Genomic DNA, 22,361 nt, shown 5'->3' on the forward strand with positions numbered 1-22,361 from the left:
AGAGGTTAAGTTCCTTGCCCAAGGACACCCATCCAAGACAAGGCAAAGCTGAGCTGTAAAAGCTGGCTATCTGACATCAGGCCTCATGACATCCAGGCAGGCAGCTAGTTCCACAGACCCAGCAGTCAACTCTGAGGCTGTCCTCTCCACATCTGAGTCTGCTACACTAGCTTCTTTTTTTTTTTTTTTCTATCCTAGTTTCTTGTTGAGCTTCCACAACACTACAGCTAAGACTTTTTTCTTTCTTCCTTTTTCTTTTCCCAATTAATCAAAGCTCCCGAATGTTGCCTGCTGCTGCTTATACTCAAGTCGTCACCCTTGATGCCAGCTTTTTTCCCTGGTCTGGCCCAGCAGCAGGGACAGAGGGGTCCTTCATTGACACTGCCACTTAGTGGCCACCATGGGCTTCTTAAGAGTTCCCAGAAAAACTCTGGGCCCTGCCTCACCAGGCCCCCATTAAGGAGCGCCCTGCAGGATAAAACATCTCAGGGCACCCACACCTGCCTGTGGCCTCTACTGGCATTTAACACCATCAGGGATGTCCTGGTCGAGGTGGGGAGAAGGCTGGACACAAGCAACCAAAGCACAGAAGCAATCACAATGACTACCACTGGTGGTCACAGGGAAGGTCTGCCAAGGAATGGCAGGAAGAGCTGTCTGTCACCAACTCGCTTCACTGAGCGATGGCAGGGCACTGAGAGGTGAATGCTCAAAATACACAGACCGGGCCCGGGCTTGTACTTGGCTTTTCAGGTCAGTGGGAAAGGGTGTATTATTCGATCAAAGCCACAAGAGGCAACCGGTTAACTATTGGCAGGAGGGAGGTTTAAGATCTTTATCCCAGGGATCCCTGGGTGGCGCAGCGGTTTGGCGCCTGCCTTTGGCCCAGGGCACGATCCTGGAGACCCGGGATCGAGTCCCACATCGGGCTCCCGGTGCATGGAGCCTGCTTCTCCCTCTGCCTGTGTCTCTGCCTCTCTCTCTCTCTCTCTGTGTGACTATCATAAAAAAAAAAAAAAAAAAAAAAAAAAAAAAAAAAAAAAGATCTTTATCCCACACCTAACACCAGAAGAAAAAAAATTCCAGATGTTGGATGGAAATGATGAAGCTCTACATGTGATTCTTGGTGTAGGGTGGAGAGTTCGAGCCCTGTGTTGGAGGCAGAGATTACTCAAAAATAAAAATTTTTTTTTAAAAAAAGAAGCTATAAAGTAACTAGGAAAAAATATCTAGTTGAGTGTTTAAAAAAAAAAAAAGATGAGTGTTTATCTCATCTTAAAGGCCAAAGCATAAAAGCAAACATCATTAAACCTCAGTATGATGTTAATAACAACAAAATTAAAAGGTAAACAGCTCACTAGAAATGTAAATCTGCAACCTCTAACACTTGATTTCAACCTTCAGTAATATGAAGATCCCCTACAAATCAGTAAAAATTAAAACCTACCCCCTAGAAAAACAGGCAACAAAGGAGTAAATGCAGATGGCTCAGAAACAAGACAAGTCAGCAAAGGAACACAAGTCTTTAAACATTTTTATAGACTTTGTTTCAGTAATTGCAACTCCAGGGCTTTGTCCTAACAAAAATCTAAGAATCAAACAAAGGATTCTGTGTGGAGATGTTCAGAGTCATAATCACAAGGAAAGGTAGAAATGAACAGAATGTCCAGCACTAGGGCAGGCCAGGATGGCACATTATGAAGTTATTAAAAAGAATGCGGCTGGGACACCTGGGTGGCTCAATCGGTTAGGTGCTTGCTTGCCTTCAGCTCATCAGGTCATGATCTGCAGGTCCTGGGATCAAGCCCCCAAGTAGTAGTCTTTGTCGGGGCTCCCTGCTTAGCTGGGAGTTTGCTTCTCCCTCGCCCTCTGCACCTCCCCCTTGCTCATGCTCTCTCTCTCTCTCTCTGATAAGTAAATAAAATATGAAAAAAGGAAAAAAAGAACATGGCTGACCTTGACCCACTGCCTCGGTAGGCTCTCGAAGGCAGATCCTTAAAAGAAAGTGCAATCTGTAGAACAACATACCTAGAGAGTATGTTTGTAAAACAACTATCAGCACATGTCTGTAATATAACTAGCTAATATGTGAGTGCTTATCACATGCCAGGTGCCACTCTAACTTTTACATATATTGACACAATGAATCCTTACAAGCCAAGGGGTTAAGACCATCACTGCCATTTTACAGATGGGGAAAGTGAGGCACTGAATGATTAAGGCCCAAGTCAGTACACAACAAAACTGGAGTTTAAACCCAAGCACTGTGGCCCCAGAGCCCAAGCTCTTAAACGCAATGTGCTGCACACACAGCAAGAAGGGCACACTTAATGTCACTGCCAGCAGGTGAGAGAGGGTCACCAGGAGAACAAGGAATTGCCATGCTTTGCTTTACATACTGCTCTCTGGCTTGAAATGTTTATAATCAGCAGATGGCTTCTGTAAGTTTTAAATCAATAAAAAAAAAACAATCAATATGAAATTTCTGCCATGCATCCTAAATAAAAAAAGGAGCAGAGGTGATCAGCATCTACCAGTGCCCCCCCGAGAGCTGAGCAGCAAGCAGGACCAAACTGAGCAGCTCGTTTCACCTCCCCTATGTAAAGACAGAGATGGGGAGGTGCACCTCTCTCCTAGAGGACACTAAGTAAAGCCATATGGTTGAGTAGCATAACGGTGAGCTCCTTGTCCATGTGGATCGCTGGAGGAGATAAGAAGGGTCTGATGCCAAGGACACTTTCAGCCCAATCAGTTAGGCTCAGGAGCTCAAAGTCCAGGGGCCTATCTACACCTGATCTGGCCCTCGCGTCAAGTGATGTCTGCATCAGCACCCAGAAGGTCCCCGTTTTCTGCCCTGTAATAAATACTGTAATAAAAGACATGTCAAGATCTAGGTTAGTGGGGATGGTGGAAGAGCCACCTATGTGGACCTCCTGATTTCATAAATGGGGGACTCTGGCATCAGTTCCTCCTGGGCACAGGCTGGGTCAGCTTCATGAATTAACAGCTGGAGCTGGGACGCCTGGGTGGCTGAGTGGTTGAGCAGGGCGTGATCCAGGGATCTGGGATTGAGTCCCACATCGGACTCCCTGCATGGAGCCTGCTTCTCCCTCTGCCCATCTCTCTGCCACTCTCTCTCTTTCTCATGAATAAATAAATAAAATTAAAAAAAAAAAAAGCAACTAGCTGTGGCTGGAGAGAAAGAGCAGCATGGTCAGAATGCAGGTCAGCCAAAAAAAAAAAAAAGAATGCAGGTCAGCCTACCCAGGTTCCAACCCAGTGTCCATTCGCTGAGTGACAAGGATCAAGTGCTTAATTTTCCCAGGCCTCAGTTTCCTCATCTGCAAAATTGGGAATAAGAGTCTACCATAAAGAAGGTTAAATGAGACGTGTGTGTAAGACTACTCAGCCCCTGTTAAAGGGGACTAGGGACTGTCATCACTGCCATCCATCTGAACCTGCAGAACAAAGCCCAACTGGAAAATCTCTCACTCCACTGGTCCCCCACTGACCTTAGCAGCTGTCAAGCCCATGCACTTCTCTTAAGCCCCAATGCCACCACTGAGGTTGTTACCGCACCCCTCTCCTCCCTCCAGGAAAGGCTGCCTCCCTCCTTGTGCCACTGCCACTCCTCCATCTAATGTCCAAGATGATGACAGCGAGAACACTCAGAATGAAAGTCTGAACCCTCTACCAGGCTCCAACCTCGCCACCCCCCATGACGCTCCAGCCACATGGGCTATACTACTGTTCATCCACACACCTAACTCATTCCTGCCTCAGTACCTCTGCACTTGCTGTTCTTTCTGCCAGAACGCCTCTTCTCCTAGATCTCTCACAAGGGTGGCACCTTTGTACCGCCCCAGTCTCAGCTGTGTCACCCCCCACCCCCAGCAAAGCTCTCCCCTGAGCTCCCCAGCTCTTCAGCCTCCCACAGCCACCTCCACCTTCCAGGTGTGTCTCTCATCACTCTGCTTCAATCACTTCGGAGTACTGTTTATCCCCACCTGAAATATCTTATTAATTTGTTTACTACTTTATCTTCTGTGTCCTTTAACGTGAGCCTCAACGCCAGGAGGACAGGCGTTCTCAGGCTTAGACCCCAGCCCTCAGAATGCCTGTGATGCGCACTAAATATCTGCCAAAGGAACAAGTCAGTGACTGAATGAATTAATGAATTCAACATCATTCCACATCAAATCTTTTCCCCCCTAGAGGAGGTAAATGTGTTGTAATCTCCAGAAGAAAAGAAAGCCCTTAGGTAGTGTGCAATATAATGCGTAACTGATCCCAAGGCATCCAAATGATTTCATGCGTGCTAGTGCTCTAAAGAATTTATGACCCAGACAACAGTGCCTGGGGTCAGAGCTTGCCCCTGGCCAGGCTACTAGAAGGAGAGCCTCTCCAAGGAGGCAGAGCCCTTTTTTGTTCTTTTGTCTAGGAATGGAGTTTCAGATCAGAAGAAATTCAGATGCTCAGAAAAACCTCTTGCCCTAAGCGTAAGGGTTTTAATCCCCTGGTGTGGAACAAGAACTCTCTAGAGGCTGTAGGTCTGAAGATACATGGCCAGGCAGAGAGAACAAAACTGGAAATGTCAACAACAGCTTCGAGTCGTCTCTCCCTGGTTACACAGGGTAACACACACACACACACACACAGCTCCACCTGGCAGAAGGTAAGGCCTGAAGCACCTGTGCCTAAACAATGAGCTATCTGTGATGGTTCATCAGTTTATTCCTGAATCCAAGACCAGGCGTGCCAGTAGCAGAGACCAGGACACGCTGAATGAATGAGCACAAAAACAAAGAAGATCTGAATCACTGAAGGAAAAATCGCCAGCTCAGAAGCCACCAGCCCAGTTGTTCGATACTCATTTCTAATGTAAACAAAAGTTCAAAAGAGTCAGTACCCTCAGGATACTTAAATAATAGATGAGGTTTCTCTCTGGAGAAATATTCCAGCTAATAAATGAAGAGAAGGGCAGAATTACAAATGTCAGAATTTTTGCAAACCCCAAGTGAAATCATGGGTCTAGGAAATGGTGATTTACAGCCATTAACTCTACAGAACATGACACAAGAGAGGCCACGGGCTTTACCCACCTGCTGATGGACAGAACACGCAGCAACAGCCAGGAGAATGTACTGCCATCCCTGCCCCCGAAACACACACAAATATGTGCATGCATGTGTGTGCGTGCACGTGTGTGTGTGCGTGCGTGTGTGTGTGTGTGTGTGTACATCTCAAACCTGAATCTGATCCAGTCTCCAAACCCAACCACCCGTTTTCAGAAAACAGCAGGGACAGAAGGACTAGTTTGCCACCACCACAGAAATACTATCCCAGACACAGATTGTGGGAGATCTACACAACAAATTATAGGGCTTTTCTCAACAAATAAACAATACAAAAAAAGGGGAGGGAAGACTGGGGGACCCACAGATTAAATGACACTTAACAGGCATGTGAACCAAATCCCACAGTGGACCTTGATTGGAACAAATCAATTCTAAAAAGACATTTATGAGATGATCGGAAATGTTAGCACTAACTGGATTCTAGATGACGTCAAGCAATTATTGCTAGTTATTTTAATCAGGGCCATAGTATTGTCATTGTGCCCTTTAAAAAAAATCCTTCTTTTATAGATAAAAACTGAACTATTTAACTTTAAAATCATCCCGTAGGGTAAGGTAGGCTTGTACAAATAAAACCAGAGTGGTCCTGGTTAAGAAGAGTTGAAGCTATTTTTTTTCACAAGGTATCTAGAGGCAATTAAATAGAGAGCCTGAATCTGGGAAGACGACTCAGTGTCCACTGTCACTCCCCAGGGCTAACAATCAGATGACGTCCACTCTCACTCCCCAGGGCTAACAATCAGATGACGTCTTCCTCCTGGGACTTTGTGTCAGTCTGGGTAAAGCCAGAGTCATCACTGTGGCCCCCTGGGCCCAGCACTACCGGCCTCTCTCATCCTCACCCCCCACCTCTGCTCCCTCCCTCACTCCCCATCCTTATCTTGCCCCAAATGCTCTACCCCCAGAAACCCACATGACTCCCCCACTCCCTTTTTTTCCCCCATTCCCCTTCTTCACCTCTGCTCCAATGTCATCTGAAAACAGTCTGCCCTAACCCCACTCTCTAAAACAGCACCGCATGTCTTCAAAAATTAATTAGGGAACGCCATGTGCTACTTTCATTGTGCGTAGCCTTCTTTATTGTTTTTCACACCTATTATCTCTTTTGGACTCACTCTATATTCCTTCTTTCTTTATTATCTATCTTCCCTTTAACAACATAAGCTGCACGAGGGTGGAAATCTCATTTGTTTTGTTCATTACTGTCTTCCAACTCTCAGAACAGTGCCTGTACAAAACAGATGCTCACGAAATATTTGTGTAATAAATCAAAGAATCAAAAGGGGCATCATCTTGAAGCACCATCCTTGTGTCCAGCAACTCCTTTAAAAGCCAGTTTTAGGGAATACTTCAGAACTAGTAAAGCTACTGGCTGCCTAATCCAATACAAAAGGGGAATCTCCCTGTTTAACTTAGCAGAATCTGATTTTTAGCTCAGAACAAGGCCATGTGAAATAAAGAATACATTTCCCAGACCCCTTGAAGCCATATATGGTACTGCAACTGAGTTCTGAGCAAGTCTGTTAGTAGAATATTTGTGTGCTACTTCCATTAAGTCTTTTCAGAGGGACTGAGTGCCCATCTTCATCCCTTCTTTCCTGCTTGCTGGGATGCAATGGCTGGAGCCTGAGCAGCCATCTTACATCATGAGGTGGTAGGAAAAGGATGATGGATCAAAGAGGTAGGAGCAGCATGGCTCCATGGTAAGAATGCAGCCTTGGCCTGCTTATCACTGGGCTTCTTTATGTGATAGAGAAATAAACTTCTATCTTGCTTAGGCCATTGTCATTTTGTTTTATATGCAGTTTTCTATTATGTGCAGTTGAACCTAATCAAACTGATACTAAGCTCAAAAAGCTCTACAGAGAGTGAATGGGTCCTATATCTACATAACTGTATAAAAACGCCCACAAATTGAGGACTATTCCAAAGAAGAATCACTGTGAGCTGCAGAAAATACACCAAGAGCTATTGTGGAGTTGGTGAGAGGGTGAACATGGTAAAGGGAACAAGCAAGGAAATGATGACATGAGAATCACAAGATTTTCAATTAGGTTAAGTAGGCTGCTGCCCCAGGACTAGTAACCAGAGTACAGGTGACCCCGAAATGACACAGGTTTGAACTATGCAAGTCCGTCTATATAGTTCTAACTATAAATGCACTTTCTCTTCTTATGATTTCTTTCAGTAACGTTTTCTTTTTTTCCGGCTTACTTTAAGAATACACTATATAATACACAGGACACACAAAACACGTGTCGATCAACTGTTTATGTTATTGGCAAGGCTACCAAGTCAACGGTATGCAATTAATTAGTTAAGTTTCTGGGGAGTGAAAAGTTATACATGGATTTTCAACTACACGGGTAGATATGCGCCCCTAACCCTCACATTGTTTAAGGATCAAGTGTACTAAAGAACACCTACAAATCGGTATGAAAAAGCAGCAAAAGTGATGAGCAAGCTTCATCCAGAAGAAAAAGATATTCAGGTTTATTAGTCTTCAGAGAGGCACAACTGAAATCACAATGAGATCCCATCTCATGTGTGGTAAAAAATAAAAAAGCTTTACCAAACCAAGCCTTGGCGACAATGTTCAGAGAACAGTCTGACAATATCTGATGGAAGTCAAAGATGCTCACATCCCCCAACCCATCAATCTCATGCCTAGTACAAACCCAAAGGAAATTCCCATCGATGCATACAAGGAAATGTGGGGAGCAACATTCACAGCAGCCCACGAATAGCAAAGAATCTAGAAACTTATGAACTGTTCATTGGCATGCAAATAACTGACACAAAAATGTGGTATATTCAACCAATGGAATATCACATAGCAGCAAAAACCAGTCTGGGGGCAGCCTGGGTGGCTCAGCGGTTTAGCACCGCCTTTAGCCCAGGGCGTTATCCTGGAGACCCGGAATCGAGTCCCGAGTCCCACGTTGGGCTCCCTGCATGGAGCCTGCTTCTTCTGCCTGTGTCTCTGCCTCTTTCTGTCTGTGTGTCTCTCATGAATAAATAAATAAAATCTTTAAAAAAAAAAAAGAAAAAAAAAACAATCCAGATCAATCTTAGAATCACAGTATCATGTGAAAAGTGCAAGTCCCAGAAGACTATATACAGTACAATACCATGTGTATAAAGTTCAAAAATAAATCTTTTTAAATAAAGGATGATAAAAAGTTCAAGATGGTGGTGACCCCTGGGAGAGAAGACAGAGGATGGAACGGGACCACAACACAGGTTCACGTGTTATTGCTGATGTTCTAATTCCTGGGTAGGCAACAGGCCAATGGCTGTTCGTTAAAATAGAGAGGCACTTTTGCAGGAACCCAGAATACCAGTGTACCGTGCACCAAGGAGGGATTCTGATTAATCTGATGCTGTGTGCCCAAAGGCCATCTTTGAAAAATGGAATACATTTAGAAAGAGGTGCAGAAGGATGTACACCAAGTTACTGACAGATGGGGCCAATGAGGCAAGAAGTAGGAGTGGAGGGGATGAAGTAGTAGGTGGTTTCTGCTTCATGTTTTGTGCTGCTGTCACTTACATATTCATTTCCACAAGAAATGTCTCCTATAATAAACTCAAAAAGTATAGTGCCGCGGTTCATGGACTCCAGAGCCAGACCACCAGACAGGGCACGTCGACCGCACTACTCCCTAAGAGCAGTAGGGAGGGAGGCCAGGAGGGTGGTAATGGTGCCTGCTTCAGGGGGCCATTGTGGAGATCCAGTGGGTTGGTTCATAGTCCTCTACACAAGGTAAGCCCTTATTACTATTATCATTTTAGTCTAACTTCAAACATCTACATGGGAAATATGAGCTGAGCAATGATCTAGTCAAGGTCTGTAAATGATCAGTTTTAACCCCCAGATGTGCTTCCTTCCCCAACACTTGAAGCCTCTATAGGCAGCCAGGTCTGTTGCCTATCCCAAGTACTTACTAAGCAGATGGTAAATGAGTACAAACTGCCTCACTGCTTCTTAGGCTGGCTGAACAGACTGCATCTAGATGCCTACTTGCGTGTCCATTCTCCCTTCTTCAGTACTGATCCTTCACTCAGGGTGGTGAGTGAAGCACGGCTTTAAAAACTGTATTTCTGGGCACCTGGGTGGCTCATTGGTTCAGTGCCTGCCTTTGGTTCAGGTTGTGATCCTAGGGTCCTGGGATCGAGTCCTACATCAGGCTCCCTGTGGGGGAGCCTGCTTCTCCCTCTGCCTATGTCTCTGCCTCTCTCTCTGTGTCTCTCATGAATAAATAAATTCTTTAAAATTTTTTTTTAAGAATTAAAAAATAAAAACTGCATTTCCAAGACTTCCCTGGACAGGGGGTCAGACCAGACCATGGAGTTCTCTAGCCAATGTACCACAAGTAGAAGTCAGCTTAAGGTATCAGGGAAGGTGGGATGCCTGGATGGCTTAACATTTGATCTTCTGCCTTTGGCTCAGGGAGTGATCCTGGAGTCCCAGGATCAAGTCCCACATTGGGCTCCCTGCATAGAGCCTGCTTCTCCTTTTGCCTATGTCTCTGCCTCTCTCTCTCTCTGTCTCTCATAAATAAACAAAATCTTAAAAAAAAAAAAAAAAGACTGGCAGGAGAGCCATTCACATGAGCTTCAGTAAACTAGAGTTTGTCATTTTAAGGCATTATGTTTAGGGTGGCTTGTTATGTAGCAATAGAGAAGTAGAACAAACCTCAATCTAGGTATACCACTGTAAGTTTCACAGAGCCAAATATATTCTGTAATTAAAGTACCACCTGAAAAAGAAACGGGCCAATGGATCCAAGAGCCCCACAAAAACTCTCACATGCTGACAACAAAGATCCTTAAAATGAAAAAACATGAACCTTCCCTCTTATTTTGTAAAGGGTACTCATGAAGCACAACTGATCTATATTGAGGGTGATGAATCTATTAATCACTTTTATAATCAAAAGGCATTTAAGGTAGACAGTTCAACATTGTGCCAATCCAGTGAGAACCCTCAGAAAATGCATCTCCTATCTGGGCCAGAGGTGTCATTATGCTAATGATACTTCATATTCATTCGCAAAGGCTTAGAGCTTAAGTTAACAAGGTAGCGAAGCAGGTTGGATACCTGCAATCTAATTAAAGAAGGCTATCAATAAAAATAGTAATTTGGGGGGGGGGGGAAACACAGAAACAAAGGGAATGCGCATCAGCAATGGCCTGGCCAAAATTATGGTACACCCACACCACTGTGTTTTACGCAGCTATTATAAAGAGCAAATCCAAGTGCTGCTTGAGAACTTGAAGCATTTCTACATGGTACTGCCATGTTAGAAATGTAAAATGCAGGAACATGAGGGTAATATTGACCCTTACAGTGTAACATTTCTCTCTATAGGATTACATAACCATGGGGGAAAGTATAGAAAGGTCTGTATAGTACTTGATTGTTACTATGAGTGAAGGATTGTGGGAGGATGGTGACATGGAGGTGGCACAGAGAGGAGTCCACAGTATAGGGACAGAAAAAAATTTAAAAGAGGCGTGGAATTAATTCATAAATGATCATCCCCATTTAGTGAGTGCTCTCTATGCATTAGGCACAGTGCTAACTGGGTCACCTGATCTCACTTCAACTCATTTCAGGCAGGAACTGTTAATTATTCCCCTTTTCCAGATAAGGAAGCAGAGGCCCAGAGAAGGTACGCACTGTGCCCAGAGCGTGGGCAGCACTGGGACCTGAGCAATGGCCTCTCAGGAGGGGCCTCAACCCAACTCCAAAACCACCGTACTTGGAGCTTGAAGGGCAGAATTAAATGCTGTGGGAGCAGCTCCTCTGACACTTTGCACATTCTTAATATAGCGGCAGGCCCAGAGGTGTAATGATGTGTGATGCAGCAGGAAGTCCATCAGCACCTCAATCCCTCCGTGTTTCATGCTGTTGGGAGAAATCCGAGAGGGCTGCTGACCTGGCTCCACCGAGCTTGGGGAAGCCCTGCCCAGCATATTTTTACAGAACCAATTGCTGACACCAGGAACCAGAGGACCGATGAAGAGGTGTCAGCTACCACAAAGGCTCTTTGAGTTCACCGTTTAATTAAAATCTGTTCAGCCTCAGAACGAGAATTATTGCCCGTTATAGCAGGGAAGACCAATAAACTGTACCCGGCGGTTAATTCTTATTTCCAAGGCATTCCCCGACCTTACTGCAGGAACACAGAGCAGGACCTGGCGATAAAGTGGGCTTTCCATATACATGGGGATGTGTGTCTTCGATGAAGCCTGCCCCTCCTGGATTAACACGCACACGTCCTGCACATTCATCAAGGCCAAGGCCATCGGTTCCCTGCCACAAGAACCTAGGCTTCGGGGATGAGCCACTGGCAGGGCCAAGGCTGTACAGCCTGAAGGGGCTGAAGGACAGGAAGCTAGAGAGGGAGACCCAAGGAGATTGAAAGGGAAGGTGTGGGTATGCCACCTCCCCCACAGCTGCAGGGTTGGCGATGTTCTGACTCAAACCCCGAATGGGGACAGTTGTCCATCCTTGGACAATACCGCTCCTGATATCATAAATTCAATCATAAAATAATTTATCCCACATTTACCCCATGCCAGGAACTGGCCTACAAGGATAGAGACAGAAGTCCCTGTGCTTTTATGGAGCTTACAGCTGGGGTGGGGGTGGGGGTAGATTATCAACAGTATGTCAAGTGGTAATAAATGCTATGAAGAAAAATTAAGCACAATAAAGGACTAAGAGTCGTGGAGAAGGTGCTATTTAGTAAGGACAGAGGCCAGGCTGAAAGAGGGACATCTGAGCAGAGACCCGGAAGGGGGAGGGAGTTTTGGGGATACTGGGGGAAGTGTTCTGGACAGAGGGAACAGCCTGGGTAAAGGCCCTGAGGGAGGAACAGGAGGAGGGACAGGAGGAGGCCCGAGTTGCTGGAGTACAGTCAGCAGCAGTTGAGAAGTCAGAGATAAGGCCAGGGAATTTGGGGGACTGCAGGTTGGGGTGGGGACCCAAGGACAGCGGAGGCTCAACACCGCTCAACACGCTCGGGGCCCAGGCTGTGAGCACTTTATAAGATTCACTGGAAAGATGAGTGGGTACTGCTCTTATTTGCCGTTTCATCAGATGAGGACCCGGAGGCCCAGAGAGGAAAGGGAACCAGCCCGAGATGGCACAGCTCCTGGGATGCCCGCCGGCGGGCGCAGAGGTCCGCACCCCGCAGCTCGGCAGGCACCGGCGGACTCTTGGGGCTGGGGGGCGGTGGGGAGACCAACAGCCTCCGCTTTCTTCTCACTCCCTCAACACTCCGCCCACCTTTCTTCACAGTTAGGAGCAGAGACAGGGAAACATTTCATGCGGGGGGGGGGGGGGGGGCCGGGGGACAGAAAACAAAAAAGGCACCAGTCGAATTCCCGAAACCGAGAAACACATTATTACCTTTCTCTGCTCCCCAAGTTACCAGCAAACTTAGCGAGCGTCACTCACCCGGAGCCGGCGGGAGGGAGCCCCGAGCTCAGGGCCGGCAGGTGCCGGGCAGGTGCCGGGGCAGTGGCCGGGGGCGCCGCGGGGCCGGCTCTCCTCCCGCGAGGGCAAGGCCACCTGCCCGAGCGCGGCGGGCGGCCGGGGGCGCGGGGCGGGGCCTGCGGGCCGCTGCGGGCGTCCGGAATGCGGAAACGGGAACCGGCCGCGCCAGCTCCCACCGGCGGCTTCCTGCGCGGCCGCCCGCCGCCGGGGGTCCCCGCGTTCCCCGCGCGGGGCCCGCTCCCGCCAGCAGGCGCGCTCCGCAGGGCGCCCGTCTCGCCCACAGTCCCGCGGCGGGGAGGCAGGAGAAGAAGCAGGGAGAAAAAAAAAAAAAAAAAAAAAAAGGGCTCCTTACTCACCAGACACGTGGTCCGGGGAGCCTGAATGGGCTCGGGGAAAGCTCAAAGGTAACAAAGACGGCTCGCCCGTGCGCGCCCGCCGGGAGCGGCCACCTGTTCGCCGGCCGCGCGGCGCTGGACCCGTGCCCGCCCGCAGGCTCCCGGTCCGAGGTGGGCTCCCTTCCCGGCCGGGTCCGCCGCGCTCCCCCGCGGAGGCAGCGCAGCTTAATGATTAAGCACCGCGCCGGCCCCTCCGCCAGCCCTGGGAGCACAGCCCGCGGCTCTGCCCGACGCAGCTAGAGCCCGAGCGCTGCCCCTGCACCAGGCGCCCCGCTAAGCCCCTCGCCGCAGTCCCCCCGCCGGCCCTCGCGGCCACCCTCCTGGCGTCCCCTATGATCATTCCTATTTCGCCGGTGAGGAAGTTCAGGAACAGAGACGTCGCGGGCTGGAGGGCACACAGCAAGAAAGCGGTGGGGTGGCGAGGTAACCCCAGGAGAGCGGTTCTGGGTTTCCAGTTCTAACCGCTGCTGCACCAGGTCTAGTTTCAAGAAGAGAGACGCCCCCCCCCACACACACATATACACACACTGGGCCCTAGTTGCCGCATCTGTAAAATGGGGGGAGTGTGAGAGTTTGGGAGGTCTGTAGGGTGAGGGCTTAGCCTAACTCACAAGAAAAATGCTCAACAACTATCAGCCTAGAGTTCGGACATGCTGCCCTCAGATTCAATCAGATTCAGACTCTACCTTGAAAATAAGGGTTAATTGTGGTCATGGTGTTTAAATCATGGGCAGCTAAACTAAAGGGGGAAAAATTAAGATCCTTACTGCCCTTCTTTTCCGTAAAAAAAAAAAAAAAAAAAAAAATACCGTTGGTCCTTGAACATGGGCTTGAACTGCACAGGACCACTCATATAGTTCTTGTGTACAGTACTGTAAATGTATTTTATGATTTTCTCAATAACATTTTCTCCAGCTTACTTTATTCTAAAAATACAGTATACGATACATATGACATACAAAATGTGAGTACATGATCTGTAAGGCTTCGGCTTCGGGTCAACAGTAGGCTATTAGTAGTCAAGTTTGGGGGGGGGAAGTCAAAAGTTACACACAGATTTTACTGCACGGGGGTCGGTGCCCCTGGCCCCCAAGTTGTTCAAGGGTCAACTGTACAGTGTGTCTTAGGTGCTCACTGTAGGCCAGACACTGCAGTGTTCTCAGTGCTTTGCATACTTGAGTGCACTGAATCCACTCAACAAACCTAGAAGCTAGGATCACTACTAGCCCCACTTTAGCTCCAGAGCCCACACTTATTCCTAGTCCCTCTGTAGTCTTGCAGGGCAGTAACTTTACACTGTGTCCATAAGCAGGAGCAACAGGCATCCACAGGAAACTTCAGTCTACAAAATGAATGGTCACTTTCAAAGACTGTTGGAAGGGGAGGGCAGGCTTATTAAATGGTAACTTACTTAAGTCCCATTTGTTGGGGCACCCGGGAGGCTCAGTTAAGCATCTGCCTTTGGCTCAGGTGGGGATCTCAGGGTCCTGGGATAGAACCCTGTGTTATTGTCAGGCTCTCTACTCAGTGGGGTGTCTGCCTCTCCTCCCCGTGCTCCCCACCCCTGCAACTCATGCATATTCTCTCTCTCTCTCCATCCTCAGATAAATAAAATCTTTAAAGAAATAAAGTCCTATTTGTTAATAGCAGAGGTCATACTTGTGAGCACTTACCACGTACCAGCGACTACAGGTAAAGACTTGACCTGTATCCTCTCCTTTCATCCACCCAACCACCTAAGAACCAGTCCTCAGGAGGGGAAACTGAGCCTCTGCAAGGACCACCTTGAACAATTGGTCAAGAGCAGAGAGAGAAGGGAGAGCCAAGTGCTTCTGGGCAAAGCAAATGCTCTCAAACCTGCACACTGCCCCTGAGGCTGCTGCCTCATTACTTAGTTTGGATTTGCCTGGATCCTCAGACAAAATATTGGATTTCTCAACAAGACCAACATCTCCTATGGTACAAGGACTGAGTATACCTTCTCGAAGGTGGACATGAGTAGAGAACAAAAGCAATGTTCTGAGTCAGGTAATTATAAAACAAAGTAAATACACTGACATGAAAATGTATGGGTATCAGTCTTCCACTTTGTTTTACTGACTTCTGCAGCAGATCCACTCATTCGCCTACCAATTCCAAGCCCCTCTCCAAGGCCTTTCCTAAATAGGACTCCAGTGTTATTCCTCTAGCCACTCTCCTCCCACCAGTCATGTGCTTCAGGTAAGGATGGTTCCAGCCTCTGCCCTGAGAGTAAATCCTAATCAGCTCTTACCTATGATTTACCTAGACATGGTCACATGCCACAATGCTGGCCAATGAAATCTGAGGGAAATGTGAGAGGCGGGGTGTCTAGGCGAGGTTTCCTCACTTGTTAGAGATAAACGGTGAGTAATAGATAGATGCTGTCTTTCTGCTGCAAGATATAACCTTATCAGGGTGTGACCACTGGAGTTGTGGCAATCGTCTTGTGGCCATGAGGAGAGTCCGAGGACACAGGAGACAAACCAAGGATGGCGGAGTGGCACAACACCAAGGGCTTGCTTACAGGCATTGCGGAAGTGCTTAATCAGTCAGTCCTGGTACTGCCAATCTATGGGTTTGTCATGTGAGATCATAAATCTGACTTCAGGCCAATATTATTTGGGTTTCCTATTCCAGTAGATCAGTAATTCTCAAAATGTGCTCTCGGGTCCAGGAGCACTAGTAGCACCTGGGTAACTTGTTAAAAATGAAGATTCTCAAGCCAGACCTACTAAATTAGAAACTCGGGGTGGGGTCTGGCAATCTGTGTTTTAACAAGCATTCAGGGGATTCTGAGGTCTGCTCAGGTTTGAGAACCACTGCAGAAACACACAGTGATTAAGAGCTTGAGTGAGGGTGTCTAGGTGGCTCAGTTGGTTAAGCAGCTGCCTTTGGCTCAGGTCAATCCCCGGGGGGTCCTGGGATTGAGTCCCACATCGGGCTCCCTGCTCAGCAAGACTCTGCTTCTCCCTCTGCCCTTCCCCTCTGTTTGTGATCTCTCTCTCTCTCTCTCAAGTAAATAAAATCTTAAAAAAAAAGTTCGGAGTGAGGCCTCCGGAGTCATACTCCCTGGCCTCCCAAATCTGGCCACTACATTTGCCAGCTTGTGTGACTTTGGGCAAGTCATTTAATTGCCTCACCTGCAAAAAGGGAAATAATAAGAGTACTTACCTTACAGGGTTGTTGGGAGGCTTGGATGAGTCACTTCGTGGGAAGCGCCTAGCACAGTGCCTACCATAGGGTAGATGTTATATAAATGATTTGCTGCTGTTGCTACTACTATTGTTTGCAACCAAAGACATAAAACTGACACAACTTCCTGACCAAGCTCCTCCAAAGCTGGATCCAGAACTCCTTTACCTCTATTTTACACCCAGAACCCAGCCTAGTGCCTTGGGCTTCTAGAGACATGAGACTGTCTGGTCAGTGCAGGGGTGTGACACACACAAGGGGTTGATGGCCTTTGTCCGTCTCTCCTCGGACCTCCTCCCATAGCCTGAGCCTCTGGGATCCCAGGAGATACCCCGCGGACACTCCACGCTGGGCACCCTGCCAGCTCCTCTGCCCAGTTACTGATCCAGAAGGCCCAGAAGTTCTGCTGGGCCCCAGAGAGCACCCCTACCATGTGAGTCATGCCAAGCCTCCGGCAAGAGTCCAAGAGTGCCCTTCCCTCTGGGAGCTAGCTGTGATTTCAAAACTAGTGGCACCAAGATGCAGAAAGCCGAAGAATGACTAACGCCACCCCCAGGTAAGGTCCCTGCAGGAAGAGGCTGCCTCTTGCTGGGCTTACCAGCAAGACTGGGTATGGGGCTATGGGTGGGGCAGGGCTTCTGTACTCACTGCAGTCACTGAAAGAGCAATGTGGGATGCAGAAAGGGCAAGGAGGTCCTAACCTCTGACCCCTTAACCCCCGCAGCAAGAAAGCATTGGTCCGGTCTGTTGGGCTCTGCAGAGGAAGCTATTGGCTGAACCTCAGAAAACTGCTAATATTCAAAAACTGTTGACCTGCAAAAAGGTAATTTCATATGGCTCAACTTAATACAAGCCAGGAAATTCACTCAGTGCAGCATCAAGAAGTTGCTCTCCAGCAAGCTGGAATGGTGGTGGCCTCTGCACAAGGGAGGTGAGTGCCTTATTTTTGGTCCTTTGGTTCCATGCATGTTTTCACAATTTAATGAAACTTAATAAACCAATCAACTCTGCAAAACTTCCCATCTCAAAGAAAAGTTTGATCCTAAGAGGTCAGTAGGGCTGTCACTTATGTGCCCTCATCCCCTGCTCCAGCCACAAGGGCCTCCTTGTGAGGTCCTCAATCCTCACAAGGCCCGTTCCCCAGGCCTTTGCACTGGCTGCTGCCTCTGCCTAGACACCCTCCTCACTGCTCACACTGCCTCCCCTTCTTCAGACCACCCTGTCTGAAACTTCAGCCCCCTCTTCCCCCCAATACTTCAGATCCCCTTTCCCTGTTTGGTTTCCTCGGCTTAGTGCTTTTTACCATGTGACACAGCACACATCTTCCTTGTTTACTGTCTGGATCCCTGCCCAAAAGAGAGCCCCAGGAGGGGAGAAGCTTCTCTGTCTTGTTCCCTGCTGTCTCTCTGGTGCCTGGAAGAGTGCTCGGCTCCGTGAATACCCACTGAATGCCTAAGCTGAGTAAAGCAGATGCAGAGCCACTATTTAGGGTGCGCTACCCTCAGACCCCACAGTGCAGGTGTATGCCAGAAACATGGGGGAATCAAGCTAAGCTCGGGACAGTGTTCCTAACATTTTCTCCACCCTGGACTCACCTCAGGGCCTCTGAAAAAAGGAGGACATAACTGAAGAGAGTGAAGGGGGCTGAAGTCTGAGGAAGCCAGAGGGGCTGAGGGAGTTTTGTGTTCCTGCCCACAAAAGGAGAGTGTGGTGTAGACACAGGGCATTGGAAAGAGGAACTTATCATGACAGGGAAAAAACACCGGCCTCTATCTAGCAGGATCAGACCAGAGCTCCTGCTCCCGCCAGCCATCTCTACCTCCCTGGCTGGCAGACGATAAGCAGAGACCCCAAATGAGGGGGGTCCTCTTTTCCTGCCGTTTCCACACAGGGATTTCTATCCCCCATTCACTGTTGAGAGATAGTTCCCAAAAGAACAAATGCAATGGGAGCCTCCACATGTGTGTAGGGGTGCATATATGTGGTAAAGGAGTTTTAACTGCTGGCTTGACCAGGAACAGCATCAGGTCCGAGGCACCACCCCTCTGTCTGTCTGTCACAGGCTGCATCTTGCCCCTCCTGTTGTCAAAAGTCAGAACTGAGGGACACATGGATGGCTTGGTGGTTGAGCATTTGCCTTTGGCTCAGGCATGATCCCAGGGTCCTGGGATCGAGTCCTGCATTGGGCTCCCCGCAGGGAGCCTGCTTCTTTCTCTGCCTCTCTCTCTCTCTCTCTCTTTCTGGGTCTCTCACGAATAAATAAATAAAATCTTTTTTTTTAAGATTTTATTTATTTATTCGTGAGAGACACACACACACACAGAGAGAGAGAGAGAGAGAGAGAGAGGCAGAGACACAGGCAGAGGGAGAAGCAGGCTCCACGCAGAGAGCCCAATGTGGGACTCGATCGGGGGTCTCCAGGATCACGACCTGGGCTGAAGGCGGCACTAAAACGCTGAGCCACCGGGGTTGCCCCAATAAATAAAATCTTTAAAAAAAAAAAAAAGGCAGATCTGAAAGGGGCCACCTTCCCTGCCTCCTGCTGCAGTGCTAGAGGCAAACCAAATGCTGGCTTCTGGTTCTGTATGGGGCCTTAACAGAAGGATCTGTGCTCTGCTGTCCTGAGGGGAGGCCGGGGGAGGAGTGGAGGCCTCCTGTTGAAACCCGTCTTTGGAAAAAATGTGGGCGGTGCCCCGCAGTCAGGTGTCCAAGGGAAGTGGATCTCGGGAAGTGGGACCTCTGAGAGCGGCTCCGAGGGCCAGTGCCACCACCACCAGTGCCCGGAGCAGTGGGGGAGCATGGGGCTGCTGGAACCTTTCCCAATGTCCTCACTGCTCCCAGGCACTGCTTTTCCAAAGGGGTTTCCAAGGCCCCCAGCCAAGTATTGACTCCCAGAACGTAAATGACAACAAGAAAACAAAACAAAACAAAACAAAACAAAAACCCTGTTTTTGTTACACAAGTAAACTGGGCAGAACCAGGAAGCTCCCCTATACCTACACTTGAGCTCAAAATACACAAATTCCGAGGGAAATTTGTTGTGCTTGTTTCTAACTTTTCATGGTGAGACATTTCAAACTCAGAAAGGTTAAAAAAAAAAAAAGACTATAATAATCCCCCATCCGCCAGCTTCAACAGTTGCCAGCTTAGGGCCAATCTTACTTCATCTTTATTCACCCATACACACTGTCCCTTCACTCCCAGCCCGTCCATATTATTTTGAAGCAGATCCTGGACACCTTTACAGTTCACAAGTATTTCAGAACATAGGTCTCAAAGATAAGGACTTTTGTCTTAAGCAGAACCACAGTACTGTTATGGCACCTAAAAAATAAGAACTCTTTAATAATATCAAATAACCAGTTAGTTTTTGTTAAAGAAAGGGGGAATGCACATTCCAGAATCCTAGAAAAATTTCATGCTCAGAGTGATGATCAAGCCTCCAGTCCCATAGGAGCCTGAGACCTGACACAGGGCTATCCCAGAACAGGAAGACAGAGTCTGCACGTGGAGCAGAGAGGCTGGAACTGGTCAGTCTGGTCCTCCCTACCCACCCCATTCGTCCGTCTGTCCTTCCACAAGAGACTGCAGAGTGAGTGTTAAGAGCCTGGACTCTGGAGCCAATGGTTTGGGTTTGAATCTTGGCTTGGACTCTATGCAGCTTTAAGACCTGCACCTCTCAGGACCTGTTTCCTTACATGGGAAAGGGGAAGAATAATAGTATACCCACCCCATGGAGTCATGATGAGGATTAAATGAGAAATTACATAAAATTACATGAAAAGCAGCATGTTTATATGCAGTAAAAGCTCGGTGAAGGCTGGCTAGTTGTCATTAGGTCAGCCAACAGACACTTTATTGAGCATCTTTTACAAACCAGGCACTGTCAAGCAGCAGGAGAAGACAGTGGTGAAGAGGTTAAAACCCTCCTGAGTCACCACCTGGGGACAGGGACTGGCACCAGGCCACTACCTGGGGACATGAGCAAACTGAGAAGCTCCAGTACCTGCCTTGTTTGGGTAGGAGACCCAGATTAATCCTGCCCTGAATCCTGAATCCCTGAATCCTGGGGACAGTAATTAGAAGTCCAGAACAATGATTCTCACAGATGAAAGAGGAAAGAACTGTGGCATCCCTCCCTCCCTTCTCCCCCATCCAGCAATACCTCTTTGGATCAGGGCAAAGGCCAGGGTAAGTGCCCCTGTGGCTGGGCTCCCTGGGATATGCCACCAGGCTCCCACAGAGGGCCACAGCCTCGAGGGACAAGAGTCAGTGGCAGAAAGAGAAAAGAGGCTTCATTCCCAAAGAGTAGTTTATTTTATTTTATTTTATTTTATTTTATTTTATTTTATTTTATTTTATTTTATTTTATTTTATTTTAGATGTTATTTATTTAAGAGAGAGAGGAGAGAGAGAACATGGGTGGGATGGGGGGAGAGAGAAGCAGGCTCTCTCCAAGAGAAAGCCAAGAGCCCAATATGGGGCTCAACCCCACGACCCCAAGATCATGCCCTGAGCCAAAGGCGGAGGCTTAACCACTGAACACCCCCGTAGGCACCCCCAAAGAAGCAGTGCACTAGAATGGGCTTTCAATAGGCTGGGGTCTTTTCTGGCCTCCCTCACTGTCCCAGGCCACACTCCTCCTCAGGCCCCAAAGTCCCCTCTTTCCTGTTTCCACCAAACCTAGAGCTTAAAGTGAAGAGAGACAGTCACTCAGGTCTACCCCACCAACAACAAAGACTCGAGGATCGATGCTGACAAACTCTGTGAATCCATTTTATAGGATGAATCCTTCCTGTAGTTTTTACTGCCCCAAACTCAGAGCCCATTCCCCTCAAACACTAATATAGCAGATACGACACAGATTTAAGAGTCTGGTCGCCAGACCGGAGTTCAAATTCTGCCTCCGTCACTTCCTAACCTCGAGCGAGGGGCCTCACGTTGCCAGACCTCAGCTTCCTCATGCATACAACAGGGAGAGTCACGGTCCCTGCCACCTCAGAATGTGTGTCACACCTGTCAAGCACTAAGCACAGTGCCAGGCCCGGAAGGCACCTATGATGGAGGACAGCTGTGAGGTTAGCTATACCCACCTCTGGTTAAATATGCTTTTCATCCAGCACCAGCCTTTATTCACCAAGATAAAACGCATCTTCGGTCTAGCACCGTGAACTACCACCCTTGATTTACAGGTGAGTCTCGTGCCCTCTGCTCACACTGTCCAAGATGTGCAGCTACAAGCACGTGAAACATGCCTGCCGCAAACAGAGATGTGCTGAAGGCGTAAGACATGCATTGCATTTTGAAGACTTAACATGAAAAAACTAAAACATATCAATTTTTCCACTGATGACATGTGAAATGATAATGTTTTAGACCACATGAAATACATTATTAAAACTTATTTCTTCCACTTTGTGTTCTTCTTTTAAATGTTGCCCTTACAAAATTTCAAGTTCTGTGTATGGTCCATCCACATCAGTGGCTCATGTTATACTGGACAATACTGCTGCAAACCCTTGAAGGCCAGTGTCTTCTCATCCGACTTCATACTGTCAGCGTCTGGCATGGTGCCTGGCATGCAGGCTAGGTAGACAAAAAAAGGTTTCCTAGATGGCTGGATAAAAGAGGCTCTCCACACTTCTCCTGGTCTGAAAAGGGCCCGCTACTGTCTTCACACCTCGCCAGGCCTGCCCTTCATTCATGCAACCCATAAGGCCCAGGCTTTAGCAAATCGAAATGGACAGAGTCACGGTGGCAAGAGCAGGGTACTGGGGCCCCTGCAGGGCCAAGTAGCTCTGCAGTTGCTAGACAGTATTTTGATACATTGACAGTCAAAAATGTAGGCCTGGTGCTTGGAAACACTCTCTCCCCTGCCAGCCCAAGTCCTCCTTTTCGGAGCTCACCCAGATGGGACACTCACCTCATCCACTCTCCATGCCTCAGGCGGGAAACCTTGTTTTTTTGAGGACAGGCTCTGCTAAAAGGCCTTCAGTTCTGAAACCAACCCCACACCCCACCAGAAACTGACCCTTGTGTATCCGTCAGTGGAGACGATGCCACAACATCCCCAGACCACTCGTGCTGCCACATGGAGGTACTAAACAC

The 22,361-nt window shown here is 48.1% G+C and overlaps 1 protein-coding gene across 4 annotated transcripts in view; it reads right to left on the minus strand.

Moving 5' to 3' along the window:
• The window catches only part of SIPA1L3 (signal induced proliferation associated 1 like 3), a 235,714-nt gene that overhangs the window by 208,195 nt on the left and 5,158 nt on the right, over positions 1–22,361 (minus strand). Inside the window, exon 1 of one of the 4 annotated variants that reach the window (XM_055309712.1) lies at positions 12,607–12,729. The exons of 2 other annotated variants lie outside the window; for them this stretch is intronic. The gene's annotated coding sequence lies outside the window, so the exon portion shown is untranslated. Of the gene's footprint in view, positions 1–12,558; positions 12,730–22,361 lie in introns of those variants that run through there. One more of the 4 variants, XM_055309711.1, reaches the window with a different exon arrangement.

The sequence above is a fragment of the Nyctereutes procyonoides genome, unplaced genomic scaffold (genome assembly GCF_905146905.1).
Source record: "Nyctereutes procyonoides isolate TBG_1078 unplaced genomic scaffold, NYPRO_anot_genome, whole genome shotgun sequence".
Classification (NCBI taxonomy): Eukaryota; Metazoa; Chordata; class Mammalia; order Carnivora; family Canidae; genus Nyctereutes; species Nyctereutes procyonoides.